The sequence below is a fragment of the Spinacia oleracea genome, chromosome 6, assembly GCF_020520425.1.
Source record: "Spinacia oleracea cultivar Varoflay chromosome 6, BTI_SOV_V1, whole genome shotgun sequence".
NCBI lineage: Eukaryota > Viridiplantae > Streptophyta > Magnoliopsida > Caryophyllales > Amaranthaceae > Spinacia > Spinacia oleracea.
In genome coordinates, this window is record NC_079492.1 from 57,125,486 (window position 1) to 57,138,045 (window position 12,560).

Here is a 12,560-nt window from a genome sequence, read left to right on the forward strand (position 1 = left end):
TCGAGCACTATGACTATTATACACCTTTATGCCTCTGAAATGTAACAATTTAACACAATCAAGTCATAGATATTTATGTCAAAACATACTTCGAGGACATAAAGTTGGCATTTTCACTTACTCATACGGGGATCAATTTATTATCTTTCAATTTTGCCAACTTATTCTTCCTCGTCTCCCCTAAGTTGGGAAAATATTTTCGATTTATTATGGGGCATAACATTCTTCACCAATTAAATAATACACTTTCAACATGTATTTTGATAAATATTTCATACTTTTGTTCTCTTCTGGGGATCAACATTGATTATGGGGAGTAAATGCAATATGCAGTTGTTTTTCTTCATATTTTTTTCCTTTTGTGTTGACGTATGATTGCCCCAATCAAGAGATTTATGATACTTATCTATGATACTTAATCAATCACAAAGCACTTGTAATAAGTTAAATTTCTTTGTGATCTTCAAGTCACCTACTACGATTACGGTGAGCTTCAGGTCGCTTATAATCATGGTGAACTTGAAATCGCATATCATTATACAATTTTTTAAATCATTAATATCTCCTGTACTTATTTATTTTCCCAATCGATAGATTATAAATTTTCGATTGAAACACAACTCAACCTCATCAATTATGCCTTGCCTTTGGATATATACAACATGTGAAGGAGTGTAAACTTTTATTTGACATGAATTTTCAAATTCTCATGACGGCTGTTCTTAAACCCGGATGGCCTGGATTATCGCATCATAATAGGAAATATTTCATTCTCTAACTTTTGGTTAGATTCTCAAAGTGATCATTGTAATTATGATAATATTAAACTTGACTATATTGTGATGTGATATAACGACACAAACTGGTGTCTCGATTATAACGGCAAGAAAAACTAAAACAAAACTTATGGAAGATAGCTCTTATTCTTTAGGAGTATCCATTATAATTTTGGTACATATCACAAAAGTATCCATATTCAGAATATAGTCTTGTACTTATGCTCATAAAGGGAGTCCATGATATATGAACAAATATTTGTACCAAATTCATCATTCTTGTATGTCTTGATCATATAATACTAATTTTATTATGTTGAGTGTTATCTCCCCCTAATCCTTGCATGTATTTATTTATAAATTTAGTTCGGATAGTGCGCTACATTGTCTATTCGACATATGTTTTCATTATCTTCATACATCATTTATTTTATTTTCCCGCAACAAACCAAAAATATAAAACGTGAGTTTTCTCTTCATTAACTTTTACATACTTTTCAACATTATACAATCTCACTTCTGGTGTGTATTTGTGTATTTTGAAAATTTTCACCCATGACATTATCTTCACTATTTCTAGTAATACAATTTTTCATTCATTTCTTTGAATGATTTACCTAGTGGAACGTGATCATAATATTTTTCGTTCATGATTTCGTTATTTTGTTCATCCACCAAAACGATACATGAACTATTTAAAGATTTTCTTAAATCTTTCTCAAAATTATCGTGTCTGCAAGACCACACTAGTTTCATGTAAGATATATATGGTATCTTGACAACTAGATTTATAAACTATTATAGTTTTATAGGTCCTATTTTCTTGTAGTTCTCCAAAAGGTATGCGGGCCTTTAATGGTCTAATATCTAGACTTAAGTCGTGAACCTATTTCGACTTGTAAACAAATTCAGGGATATATATTTGCATTTCAACCTATAACACCTTTGATAAATAATTTTCTTCAAGAAAAAGCAAAGCCCGCATATTTTTTGTTATTAAATATTAAATAGTAAATTATTATAAATTCTTTCCTTGTTGTTCTTTTCCTCTACAGCGGTAATATACATTGTTCACATTCTCATCTTTATCTTCCTCTTGTTTGTTACCATCTTTGTCCCACTTCTGGTGGGAATATGAGTTTTTGAGAGAACCACCTCGACCTCGACCATATCCGTATCCACGCCCACGTCCATGACCACATCCTCGGTCACTATTGTTGTGTGATATTTTTCTTTCCCATTATGGGATGTCACATTCACTTCAGGGAATGGAGCATAACCAGTTAGACGTGATTCATGATTTTTCATCAATAACTCGTTATTTTTTCGACCACAAGGAGACAAGATATAAGTTCATAATATTTCTTAAATCTCTTTTCACGGTACTATGTTTGCAGAACAACATTATTTGCGAGAAAGGTAGAATATATTTTCTCCAACATTTCTACATCAGTGATTTTCTCTCCACATAATTGAACATAGCTGAGTTCTATTCACTTATAGACTTAAAGTCTTGTAGTCTTAAATGTAACAAATCATAACGAGTTTTGGGTAATATCACAGTTTTCTGGTGATCATACCTTTCCTTTAGATTACTCCAAATGACTCATGGATCTTTTACGGCCAAATACTAAATACTTAGACCCTAATGCAGGTAATGACGAAGAAATATAATAGCATTTGCCTTGTTTTGACTTGCCAATTTATTTATTTATTTGATTGTATCACCAAGTTTCTTTGTATCTAGGTGAATTTCATCATTTAACACCCATGACAATTAAATTTTTTTCCCCAGTAATATAGTCCACTATAGAAGGGAATATTGCAAATTAGGATATATATATATATATATATATATATATATATATATATATATATAGGGTCCCCCTCCAATGAGAAGATCCTTATGACGAGAAGAATGAGAAACAATCTTAACCGTCCAAACAAACTAAACCAACGGCTCACGATGTACCCGACCAATGAAAATATTAAGGGTAAAGTTGTAATCCTCTCCGCGTAGAATGGCCTCCCTCACCACGTCGATTTTTCAGAATCCTTTCTCTCTCTACCTTCAGTTTTCTCTCTCGTCTTGCGAATATCGGCTCTGCTTGCGTCTTTCATCTTCTTCAACTTCCTTGCATATCTCTTCATCTTCTTTGCGATCTTCTTTCAATTCTACAAGGTTCGTTTTTTATTTTTTGTTTTTCTTCAGTTTTGCTAGTTTAATTTATCTCTCTTCATTCAATTAGTCCGTAGTTGTTCTTCGATTTTTCTGATTATTTCGTGTTTCTTATCTTACTCGATTGATATGTCCATCTGATTTTGCTCGAATTTGGGGTTTTCTGTAGTTTGATTTTGTGGGATTATGTTATTTATTGGAATTCAGGTGACTTCTTTGATTGACTAGTTATGTGAATTGAGTTCATTTTCATTCAATTGTTCTCAATTCTAGGGTTTTGCGTTTATGGAAAGAGATTGTAATATTCGGTGTTATTTTTATTTTGTTGTTCTTCGAGAGTTCGTTGGAGAATTAGATAAATCTGAGCGTAAAGGGACTGGACTAATTTGATGAGCTGTAGTTGTTGAAATGTATTGATTATTAACATGTAAGAAAATTTGTGCTTTTGAAGGGATTTGGTATTGGTTACTTAGTAGGAGTACCATAGTATATGAATTTTGACAGGGGTTATCTGAAAACTATTGTATTTCCCTTTAATAGACTCTACTAGATAAAAGACAGCTTTTAAACTGTTGACGAGTGTTTGAACGGTTATGTTACTGGCCTTACTGCTGGCGAGCTTTGTTATCATCGGCTTTGATCGATGAATGATAGATCAATCCTCTGGGGTGGAGGGAGAATCAGTATCGTGTTGCTTAATAAAAACCCACTTCAAAAAACGGTTTTTCTTTGTTTCTTTAGCCGACTTGTTTCTTTCTCTTTTTATAGATTGGTGGACAGAGTATCATGTTGCTAGATGCTTTTACTTGCCGTTGAGAATGTTAGTAGATTTACTGCTAAAAGTATGTTAATTAAATGCCTTTAAGTTTTCAAGGCCCAAGGGTATGCTATCTTTTTCCTTCTTCTCCTGAAATCCCATGCAATAAATCCTTTTCTCTTCATCTAATTGTAGGTCCACATATCTATTCAGATTCTTAGGGACAAGCAAGAATTAGCTGAAACTCAAAGAGAACTTGCCAAGCTTCAGCTTGCACAGAAAGAAACCTGGTCTGAAGCTCAAGATGAAAGATCTACTGGTTCTGCATCCGAGTCAAAGAATGATGATATATCACATACTCCTAGCACCCAATTAGCTCTGGCCTTGCCTAGTCAAATAGCCCAACAACCTTCTCACCCCGCTGCACAACAACAATCTGTTGCACCTACACAACCATCAGCACAAAGTCATAGCCAGCTGAACCCTTATTACTTGCCTTCTAATCAGTTACCAAACCCTCAAGCACAAGCACAAGCACAATCACAATCACATCCTTCATATGTTACAGCTGATGCTCAGTATCGAGTGCCTCAGTTAGCACCACAAGCTTCCCAACCATCACAAACTCAAGTGAATCAGACTCCACATGCCCAACAATTTTCTCAGTATCAGCAGTGACCCCAGCAAGTTTCCCAACCTATAGAGATTATATAGTTGTTGGTGATTGGGATGTTAGAGCTAGCACGGGCTTGAAAAGAAGAATGCAGACGTGAAAGCACGAAAATTATGAATTATGATTTATTTTTTTCAAGTATTAGTAATGCCTATTAGCTCAATTGGTAGAGCTTTGTGCGATTGCACAATGATGTAGGTTCGAATCCTACATATATAGGCAACTCTTTGTTTAAAAAAGTAATTTTTTTTTTGCTCATTTGTGTAAAATTATAAATAATGAGCAAGTTTTTTTTTTTTAATATTGAGTAATTTGAGATTTTAAAATATTTGCTCATTTGTTTAAACAATAAAGAATGAGCAAAAATATTTGCTCATTTATGTAAACTATAAAAAATGAGTAAAAATATTTGCTCATTTGTGTGAACTATATAAAATGAGCAAAAATATTTTTGCTCATGGTGTCTAAATGAGCAAATATTAAAGTTCGGATTTTAAAGTTTTTGCTCATTGTGTCTAAATGAGCAAATATTAAAGTTCGGATTTAAAACATTTGCTTATTGTTTTTAAATGAGCAAATATTAAAGTCCGATTTTAAACTTTTGCTCATGGTGTCTAAATGAGCAAATATTAAAATCCGAATTTTAAACTTTTGCACATTGTGTCTAAATGAGAAAATATTGTAGTTTCACTTTTAGGTTTTTGCTCATTGTTTTGAAATGAGTAAATATTAAAGTTCGGATTTTAAACATTTTCTCATTGGGTCTAAATGAGCAAATATTAAAATCCGAACTTTAAAATTTTGCTAATTGTGTCTAAATGAGCAAATATTAAAATTCGGATTTTAAAATTTTGCTCATTGTGTCTAAATGAGCAAATATTAAAGTTCGGATTTTAAACATTTGCTCATTGTTTTTAAATGAGCAAATATTAAAGTTCGATTTTAAAGTTTTGCTCATTGTGTCTAAATGAGCAAATATTATAGTTCCGATTTTAAAGTTTTGCTCATTGTGTTTAAATGAGCAAATATTAAAATCCGAACTTTAAACATTTGCTCATTGTGTCTAAATGAGCAAATATTGTAGTTTCAATTTTAGATTTTTGCTCATTGTTTTTAAATGAGTAAATGTTAACGTTCGGATTTTAAACATTTGCTCATTGGGTCTAAATGAGCAAATATTAAAATCCGAACTTTAAACTTTTGCTTATTGTGTCTAAATGAGAAAATATTAAAGTTCGGATTTTCAAATTTTGTTTATTGTGTCTAAATGAGCAAATATTAAAGTTCGGATTTTAAACATTTGCTCATTGTTTTTAAATAAGCAAATATTAAAGTTCGATTTTAAACTTTGGCTCATTGTGTCTAAATGAGCAAATATTATAGTTCCGATTTTAAAGTTTTGCTCATTGTGTCTAAATGAGCAAATATTAAAATCCGAACTTCAAACTTTTGCTCATTGTGTCTAAATGAGCAAAAATTTTGAATATTAACAAACCCCAACTTTAAAACTTAAAAAATGAGCAAAAATATTTTCTCATTTGTGTAAATATATAAAATAAGCAAAAATATTTGCTCATTAATTTTTTTTTTCTTGAATGTTAAGTAATTTGAGATTTTAAAATATTTTCTCATTTAGACAAAATGAGCAAAAGTTTTGAATATTAACAAACTCGGAATTTAAAATTTTATAAATGAGCAAAAATATTTTAAAATCATGAAATGAACATTAAATCTCAACAAAATTAATATCAAATTATGAAATGAACTTTAAATCATGAAATGAACTTTAAAATCATGATTACAGGTGTTATATCATAATTAGAACCAATATACTTGTCAAAAGTTGGATTCCATTCTGCACATCCATGCAGTTCACTATGCCAGTGATTCCAGTTCTCTGAACTTCTTTGTTGAGTTCAACTCCTCTCTAAATACCCTACATAAGCTCTTGTGCATAGAAGGGGCTAACAGTTACTACACGGTCTGATTCCAGAATACCCGCCTTCATCCAGTCAATTTTCCTACCCTTTACAGGTTTATCATACCTGATAAAAATCAAGTCGAATTCCTGAATGCTGCTGATCTGTTTATGGTGAGTTCAGTATTATAGTCTTCTTTGCTTCATTTTAGTTTATTGTAGGATCATTGAATCCCTTTAACTATTTGATAATCTTTGACTTCCTTGAATTTCTTGGTAATGAAAAATGGAAGGACTGTACAAGTTGGAAAGTATAATGACATTCTCGTTCCAGGTTCCGATATTATGCAACTTGTAGGTGCACAAAATGCAGCTCTGTCGTCTAAACTTGATTCCAACAGGGTGGCAGCTGTTAATGCAGACAATACATAAAGTATCATCAGTATTAATGAAAATGTGAATGAGGACAGGGGAGCTACTGGTTTAGCACCTGCATCACAGCTGGTAAAAGAGGAAGAAAGAGAGAAGGTAGAGTCGGACTCCCAGTCTAATGGAAATACGTCACAACTCCCTTTGGAGGAGTTCTGGTGATTCTTATGGCCTCAATCATGTTACAAATTCTACAGATAGGTAGCAATTATTGGCTGGCATGGGAAACACCCTCATCAAATGATATATAGGATGTTGTGAGTGGATCTACACTAACGACTGTCTATGCATGGCTCTTGGCATATGTTTCTGCACCCTTGTTGTAGCTATAGGATATAAAACTTCAACCGCACTTTTCAGAAAAATGCTTGAGACTACTTTCCACGCTCCTATGTCATTCTTTGATGCTACACCTGCTGGAAGAATTCTCAACAAAGTAAGTGATCAATAAGCATCAACTTTATGTTATTTTCTATTCAAACTATGTTATAACATTTCCTGTGTTTTTGGTCGAAAATGAAGCATCAAAGTGTCCATGCCAATGACTATAACATACAGCATAATCATAACAGAGATACTAGATTCAACTGTTTTTTTTTTTAACTAACTAGTTTGATTCACCTCCTCCCACATAGTGCTCAACTGATCAAACTGCCATGGAGACTCGAATCCCGTCCCTACTTGATGGATTTTTTCCCTCACAACCAAACTTGTGGAAATTATAGATGTGATGTCCACAGTTTCCTAGGAAGTTTTGGTCATTTTCATCCCCTTGATTTTAGCCTCCATCCAGGTAATTCTTTTACGCTGCCTTAATTGTCTATGTCTGCAATAACCTGCGATTATGTAACAAATTAACCCTTTATCATATGCAGCAATACTATATGCCTGCTTCGAGAGAACTATCAAGATTGAGCCAAGTATCTGAAGCTCCGGTTATTCAGTATTTTTCTGAAACAATTTCTGGAATAACAACTAGAAGGAGCTTGATCAAGAGTCAAGATAAGAAAAGTGAGAAAAACATTCTGAAATACAGCTGCCACAACCATACCTACTTGCAGAACTCAATCCTGAACTTTAAAGCTCCTCGGGTGGTACAACCACAGAGTGCTGGAAAGCAATTTGTAGCATAGGAGGTTCTGATGCATGTCTGTCAAAGCATAAAGAACAGAGCTTAAAACACAATTTCACACATGAATTATGCAGACACAAAAATTTTCTGAAGGTCACACAAATATTTGCTCATTTAGACACAATGAGCAAGTTTTGAATATTAACAAACCTGAACTTTAAAGTGAAGATTAACCTACGTGGGATTCGAACCCACATCTTTTGTGCATTTGCACAATGCTCTACCTATTGAGCTAGTAGGCTAGTGGTTTTAAAAAGGATCAACAAAAGTAAAGAAAAAACCAAAAAAAAGTAAGATCCCCTGCAACCTGTGTTGTTGGTTGGCAGCCAGCTTTGTCAAGTGACTATATACTCTAATACTACAGCATAGGAGATCGTGAAACCATTGTATAGCTTTAGTAATATTCAACGCGTAATACAACGTTGATTAGAACATTAGAAAATCTATGAAAATCAATAAGAAAACTAGAAAAGACAAAGGGAACACAATATTATCATGACCATTGTCAGATTTGTGCAACGCTACAACTGATACAGTACTTACAGCCATTAAGAAAAAAGGCAAGAAATTACAAGATTTGTAAAGATCATTAACTCCCTTGAAAACTTTGACTTTATACCAAAGGCAAAGATACACCTACTTAAACCAACATACTATTGTCTCGTCGACAATACTAGCAACCGTTTTGTTCTTTTTAACTTTTAATGTTGGTTGAAAACATTTTCTAGCTAGCTTCAGCAAACCATCCCCACTTTTACAAAGTTCAAGTATAAATTCCAACTAGTCCTTAATGCCCTACCTTGCAAGAACAAGATGTAGTAAAGCTCGTACAACAAGGACATGCTCTCATTGAGAAACAAGCTTCAACTGCAAAAGAATCAGAGCCAAACAACAAGGTTTGAAATGACTGAGAAAGAACTATGATGGAAATTTCGTAAAAAATGAACTAATTAGAAACGGAGGGAGTAGTTATTTTATGCAGTATAATTCAGAACAACTCTTTGTTGTTAGAACAGGTCATGTCATTCTTATTAAAATAATTCAGAAAAGAAAACCTTTAGCACTAGGAAATCGAAATCCTATGCGGTTGAATAGCGGTGACCGTGACAGTGAAGATAAGGTATGATATAATGAGGCATGACCGCATGAAAGTATATCATATTTTTATAAAATGTACTTAAACAATATGACAGGAGCCAGAGTTCTGAAATGTTACAGATCATGTCACTCTTTTTTAAACCAAACCCTCAACTTCTGTTCATCCATTTACTAACTAACAACAAATAAATGGGTTTATCTTATTACCTTATTACTAGACTGATCTACTGAACAACAACATGAAGCCTGTCATTCACTCATCCCTTTAACAAAAGCAACAGAGGAAAAACTAAACAGTATTGTAATCCTCACTATAATTAAGCAGGGCAGCATCACTGAACCAAAACAAATCAGACCTAGAACTGAGAAGTCAACCAAAAATAACAAAATCAAAGTAGAAATAACTGGCAAGCCTATGCACATTGAATTTGAGTGAATTCAATTAGCCAATGTCAGGAAGTCACAGAAGAAGTAGAAGACTTCGAGGACTTGTTACAATTCAGTGCAAAACAAACAATAATTGCATAACCCAAACAACCAAATCCTCACATCTACAGTAAGGTTGGGTGATGTATGTGCATAGGCTAAATTACGAAAATTCAAAAAACGCATTGAACATTACAAAAATTGAAAACCTAGAAAACTAATTGGACTAAATTAGCAACAATTGCCTTTAATATAAAGCTCGATTATTGCATATTCAAGTGAACAATTGAGTGTTGCAGTAATTTCCGCATGCAAACATCAAAATCGAAGGTGAAAATTACTATAGAACATTAGGAATGACTCATCAATTGCATAACCCTACAATTTAGAGAAATGAGCAAAAAATCACTCACGAATTGGGGAAACGATGCGTGGATGATGGAGGAGTGGATATGGCGGCGGCATGGTGGTTGCTGCAGGTGAGGAGACGGTAGCGGTGAAGAGAGAGAATCACGAAGGAGAACGAAAATGGAGGAGAGAGAATAAGGAGCTACTGACATAGTGAGACTGAAGTACGAGGAGAGAGAAACGGGAGCAAGTTCCAGGAGTATTTGCTCTTCTTTTTTTTCCGTAATATTTACGTTTTTGCCATTACTGAATCCGATAGGTAGACGCTTACGAGCGGTTAGATTTGATCTTAGCAAACGCACGAAATTGCTTCTCATTCTTCTCATTTAAGCTCCCTTTTCATTTGAGTGTGAATCTATATATATATATATATATATATATATATATATATATATATATATATATATATATATATATATATATATACCAGGTTGTGATCCAATACTATAGTTCAAAATCTTTGTACATATTACAATTCAAGCAATTGGTTGCCAATTAGATAAGAAAAAACCCTTGTGATAAATTGGAGTAGTACTGAACCTATACATAACTGGAAATTTTATGCTAAACCATGAAAATCATAATAATAAATTTTTCCGACGCTATAGATCATGAAAGGAGTATGTTAAATTACGTACTGTGTGACTAAGCACATAAATAAATACATTATTATAATTATCCTATCAAGTCGAGATTATATAGTATCGCAAATTTTTGGCTATACCCGGGTACAGCCAAAGCTGGTTGTACCCCCATCCAAAACGATGTCGTTTTGTGTTGTTTAAAATGAACATTAATATACTGGTACAAAAATGAACATTTACTATTTCGAAAATGAACATTTATTTATTTATTTGGAATGAACATTTACTATTTTGGAAATGAACATTTATTCATTTATTTGGAAATAAACAATATAGGCGCTTGTAAAAACATAAAAGACCAATGAAGTGAACAATTTCATTATGAACATTAACCATATATTTATTGTGAACAAACAAATAATTCAACAAAAAAGAACAAACAATATAAAAAAGAACATAAAATTTCAGAAAAAAGAACAAACAATACAACAATTATGAACAATTTTAATTTATGATGAATTTTAAAGCCAACATGAAAGAACAAACAATACAACAAGAAAGAACAAACAATAAAGCAAATAATTATTATGAACAAACAAATAAACAAGAAAGAACAAATAATTCAACAAAAAAGAACAAACAATATAAAAAAGAACATAAAATTCCAGAAAAAAGAACAAAAAATACAACAATTATGAACAATTTTATGATGAATTTTAAAGCCAGCATGAAAGAACAAACAATACAACAATAAGTTTGATGAATGAATTTAAAAAACAACAAGAAATAACAAACAGTACAACAAGAAAGAACAAACAATACAAAAAGAAAGAATAAAAGATTAATGAAGAATTTAATTATGAACATTAACCATATGATTATTATAAACAAACAAATAAACAAGAAAGAACAAACAATATAAAAAAGAACATAAAATTCCAGAAGAAATAACAAAAAATACAACAATTATGAAAATTTGATGATGAATTTAAAAAACAACATGAAAGAACAAACAGTACAACAAGAAAGAACAATCAGTACAATAAGAATGAACAAACAGTACAATAAAAAAGAACAAACAGTCGACAAGAATGAACAAATAATATAAGCGCGTCGTTTTTGGGGGGTACAGCCAGAGCTGACTGTACCCGGGTACAGCAGTCAGCAATTAATATAGTATTCCTATTGACACCATCACAATACATAATCAATTAGGGAATTGACTTTGCCATAACCGTACTCCTATAAATCGTATAATAATAAAACTATGAATCGCCGCATGCTCTTGTCATATTATTATCATATCAGAATCAAAGTATGTAATAAGCTTTAGCAAGATAATTCTAAATCCACATGCTTATTATATTATAGATGCTTGTACTAACACATTAAATAATAAGATCTCAAATCAAACAACAACATATGCCATATGAACAATTATTCTGAAGCAAGTATAATAACAATTGCGGCACACGATTGTCGAATAATAAATCATTGCGACACAAAATTAAGCCAATTAATCTCATGCTTCAAAAACAATATAGCATGTGTCTATCTATTATATGATTCAATCTGTAACATAATTATAACATGAAGATCATATTTAAGTAATATAACGGGTAATTGAACTTACCTCAATAACAATAGTTTTTCTTCTCGTCCGCTCAGTCGATTAGGGTTTGGTGCTTGTTATTATTAAACCCAATATGGTACGTATGGGCCCGGAGGATCAAAGCGTATCTTGTGCGATGAATCGTGAAATATATTGTTGGCTAATTTACTAAAGACCACGTAGGAGTTTTAGTACTACTTGGGCAACAAGCTAAAAGAATCTTCACGAGATCATTGTTGGGCGGCAACAATATTACTAGAAGATAATTCCTAGTTTTCTTAGATATTAATTAGGAAGTTTATTATTATTATCTTCTAATATTATTGTGTTTCCTTATTCTAGTTGGACTAGGTTAGGAAGTTAGGGTATATAAATAGAACTTATATACCATTATAATTGACATGCTTGAGATCCTGAGCTTGAGCAAAGTTTGAGAGAAACACCTGTGAGGTTGATTGATTGTATTATTAATAACGATTTTGATTAATAATACAAGTTGAGACGTGGGTATACCACGTTATTAATATTGTTTGTGCTTTGTCTAGATTGTTATCTCGTACTATTCCTA

General features: G+C 32.4%; 1 long non-coding RNA gene across 2 annotated transcripts; it reads left to right on the forward strand.

The window, feature by feature from the left end:
• The first annotated feature begins 2,807 nt into the window (after nucleotides 1–2,807).
• LOC110786460 (uncharacterized) lies at nucleotides 2,808–8,242 on the forward strand. 2 transcript variants are annotated; one of them, XR_008924529.1, is made up of 6 exons: nucleotides 2,808–2,958; nucleotides 3,908–6,477; nucleotides 6,638–6,831; nucleotides 6,930–7,168; nucleotides 7,368–7,525; nucleotides 7,608–8,242. It is a non-coding gene; the product is annotated as an uncharacterized lncRNA (long non-coding RNA). The 2 variants fall into 2 exon arrangements; XR_002532872.2 differs by having other exon boundaries at nucleotides 6,638–7,168; nucleotides 7,608–8,240.
• The last annotated feature ends 4,318 nt before the right edge of the window (nucleotides 8,243–12,560 follow it).